Raw genomic sequence first — 3,941 nt, forward strand, 5'->3', positions numbered from 1 at the left:
TGGTGGTGCATGCCTGTAATCCCAGCTACTCGGGAGGCTGAGGCAGGAGAATCAACTGAACCCAGGAGGTGGAGGTTGCAGTAAGCCGAGATTGCACCATTGCACTTCAGCCTGGGCAACAACAGCAAAACTCTGTCTCAAGACAAACAAACAAACAAAAAAGATCCTTGTGGCTGGAAGGCAGTGGGTGTGGGTATAAAGGCACAAATTCCATTATTAGGTGCGATAACTTCTAAAATCTTAAATATTGCTTTTAATTAATTTTTTTTCACATATTACACAAGAACATGTACACGACAATCACCCAGCTGTACTGCTTGAGACTAGAGAAACAAATTTACCAAAAATCTAAGTATCTTTAAAATGAGCCCAATATAACTTAGTGTCCTCACAAAATTTCAGAAGTAGTAACACCAAAACTTGCTAACTTTAATCTTTAACCATATGCAAAGAGAACAAAACCAGATAGACTTCTTTTTCATTAGTTAGTAGCAGAAATTATGGTAGCTGTATACTGTGCTGACATTTGGGTCTCAATTAAGAGACTCAAAGCCTATGTCTGTCAATTTCTTTAAAAAAGGGTATTCCTGGCCTAGCGTGGTGGCTTGTGATCCCAACACTTTAGGAGGTCAAGTCAGGAGGATTGCTTGAAAACCAGGAGTTTGCGACTGGCCTGGGCAATATGGCAAAATGCTGTGTGTACACACACACACACACACACACACACACACACACACACACACTCGCTCGCTCTCTCTCTCTCCCCCGCCACCCCATTTTTATTAGCAATAACAATAAATTTCCTGGTAAGACCGTCTTTGATCTATACATAGAAGTGATAAGAGAAATCTACTGTCAGGCATTTCAGTGTTTTTAAAATTACATTCCCTAGTCTCCAGGTTAAAGATGTATTTTTTTCCTTTTCTTTTTTTGAGACGGAGTTTTGCTGTTGTCCCCTAGGCTGGAGTGCAATGGTGCGATCTCTGCAATCTCTTCCAGGTTCAAGGGATTCTCCTGCCTCAGCCTCCCAAGCAGCTGGGATTACAGGCGTGCACCACCACACCCAGCTAATTTTTGTATTTTTAGTAGAGACGAGGTTTCACCACATTGGCCAGGCTGGTAAGGAACTCCTGACATCAGGTGATCCACCTGCCCTGGCCTTTCAAATGCTGGGATTACAGGCATGAGCCACCATGCTCAACCTAAATATGTATTTTCTAAAATCAAATAAAAAAATTTTTTGGAGATAAAACTCTTAATGATCAGTACCATCTTTGTGTAATGTGGACACACATCACAGACACCCTGTGCAACAGTTCAGGCAGAGTGAACTGGCTGATGGGATGAGGCAGGAGAGATGAGACAATGTGGCCACCACATTCCTCATAAACTACAAGGGCACCAGGTGCCAGGGAGGGCTGAACTTAAAGGAAGCAAACAACCTTCTGATTCCCATAAACTAACAGCCTTCCCAGTGGCTCTTAGTTCATCCTTTCCATGCAGACAGTGAACCAAACAAACAAGAACGGAACAGTGTACAAAGCATGATGCTTTCGTGTGTACAGAAAGGACAAACACCCATGCCAGAGAAAACCATCTTTTTTTTGAGACGGAGTCTTGCTCTTGTTGCCCAGGCTGGTGTGCCATGGCGCAGTCTCGGCTCATGGCAACCTCTACCTCCCCGGGTTCAAGCGATTCTCCTGCCTCAGCCTCCCAAGTAGCCGGGATTACAGGCATGCACCACCACGACCAGCTAATTTTTTGTATTTTTAGTAGAGATGCGGTTCATTCATCCTGGCCAGGCTAGTCTCAAATTCCTGACCTCAGGTGATCCACCTGCCTCGGCCTCAAAGGTGCTGGGAATGACAGGTGTGAGCCACCGCACCTGGCCCACTATCTTTTTTTCTAGACACATTAGATGTTAACGGTGTTTCTGGAGACACAGAAACAGGTGGACGGCTGTTATTCTTCTCATTATTCTTCAAATAGTTTGCTTACTAACCCCCCTACACACCTACACACACACACACACACACACACACACACACACACACACACACAGTTAACACAGGCTAATCTGAGGTCCTAGAACCAAGAAAGATAAAACATTTTTTCTTTATACTTTTCAGTTTCAAAAAAAATAAGTCAATGTTACCTTTTTAAAAAATTTTCTGAGATAGCATCTCATACTGTTGCCCAGGCTAGAGTGAATGGCACGATCATAGCTCACTGCAGCTCAAGCCATCCTTCCAGCATAGCTTCCAGAGCAGCCAGGGCTACAGGCAGACACTACCCTACCACACCCAGCTATTTCTGAAACTTTTGGTAGAGTTGAGGCCTTGCTATGTTCGCCAGGCTGGTCTCAGGCTCTTGGCTTCAAGAGATCCTGCAGCCTAGGCCTCCCAAAGCGCTAGGCTCTAATCTAATATGTGAGCCACCACACCCAACCTAAAGTTAACTTTGTTTTTTTTTTTTTTTTTTTTTTTGAGATGGAGTTTTGCTCTGTCACCCAGGCTGGAGTGCAGTGGCACAATCTCAGTTCACTGCAACTTCTGCCTCCCAGGTTCAAGGGATTCTCCTGCCTCAGCCCCCTGAGCAGCTGGGATTATAGGCATGCGCCCCCACCCCAGCTAATTTTTGTATTTTTAATAGAGACAGGGTTTCACCATATTGGCCAGGCTGGTCTCTAACTCCTTACCTTGTGATCCGCCTGTCTTGGCCTCCCAAGTGCTGGGATTACAGGCGTGAGCCACCGCACCCAGCAAAGTTAACTTTTTAAAGTTGTTTTGATACGGCTGGGTGCAATGGCTCACGCCTGTAATCCTAGCACTTTGAGAGGCACAGGGAGGCAGATCACCTGAGGTCAGGAGTCGGAGACCTGCCTGGGCAACATGGTGAAACCCCGTCTCTACTAAAAAAATACAAAATTTAGCCAGGTGTGGTAGAGCATGCACCTATAATCCCAACTACTCGGGAGGCTGAGGTAGGAGAACAGCTTGAACCCAGGAGGCAGAGGCTGCAGTGAGGGGAGATGGTTGCACTGCATTCCAGCCTGGGTGACAGGGTGAGGCTCCATCTCAAAAGAAAAAAAAAAAAAAAGTGACTTGATGCAATTAGCTGGGTGCGGCGGAACGTGCCTGTAGTCCTACCTACTCGGGAGGCTGAGGTGGGAGGGTCACTTGAGCCCAGGAGTGCAAGGCTGCAGGGAGCTATGATAGCACCACTATACTCCAATCTGGGCAACAGAGCAAGACCCTGTCTCTAAATAGTTACTGGAAAACTGTAACTGATAACTAAGAACAATGATGAAGATAGTAATAACCTGGGGAAATGCTTACTATATATACTAAATGAAAAACAATAAAAATTTTGATAGGCTATTTCTATTTATTTGAGACTGAGTCTAGCTCTAAGGCCCAGGCTGGAGTGCAGTGGTGCAGTCGCAGCTCACTGCAACCTCTGCCTCCTGGGTTCAAGTGATTCTCCTGCCTCAGCTTCCCGAGTACCTGGGTTTACAGGCACCACTACCATGCCCAGCTAATTTTTGTTATTTTTATAGATATAGGCTTTCGCCATGTTGGCCAGGCTGGTCTTGAACTCCTGATCTCAAGTGCTCGCCTGCCTCAGCCTCCCAACGTGTTAGGATTACAGGTGTGAACCACCGTGCCCGGCCACATGTAGTAATTTTAGCTGCTTTATTAGAATTAAAATAGGTCTGGGCACGGTGGTTCATGCCTACAGTTCCAGTAGTTTGGGAGGCCGAGGCTGGCAGATGGCTTGAGCCCAGGAGCTCAAGACCAGATTGGGCAACAACATGGCAAAAACCCAGACCCAGGCCGGGCGCGGTGGCTCAAGCCTGTAATCCCAGCACTTTGGGAGGCCGAGGCGGGTGGATCACGAGGTCAAGAGATCGAGACCATCTTGGTCAACACGGTGAAACC

The 3,941-nt window shown here is 46.4% G+C and overlaps 1 protein-coding gene across 5 annotated transcripts in view; it reads right to left on the minus strand.

Moving 5' to 3' along the window:
- Positions 1–3,941, minus strand: part of GNB1 (G protein subunit beta 1) — a 104,418-nt gene that overhangs the window by 40,527 nt on the left and 59,950 nt on the right. The window lies entirely within an intron of this gene.

This window comes from Cebus imitator, unplaced genomic scaffold (assembly GCF_001604975.1).
Source record: "Cebus imitator isolate Cc_AM_T3 unplaced genomic scaffold, Cebus_imitator-1.0 Scaffold145, whole genome shotgun sequence".
NCBI classification, from domain to species: domain Eukaryota; kingdom Metazoa; phylum Chordata; class Mammalia; order Primates; family Cebidae; genus Cebus; species Cebus imitator.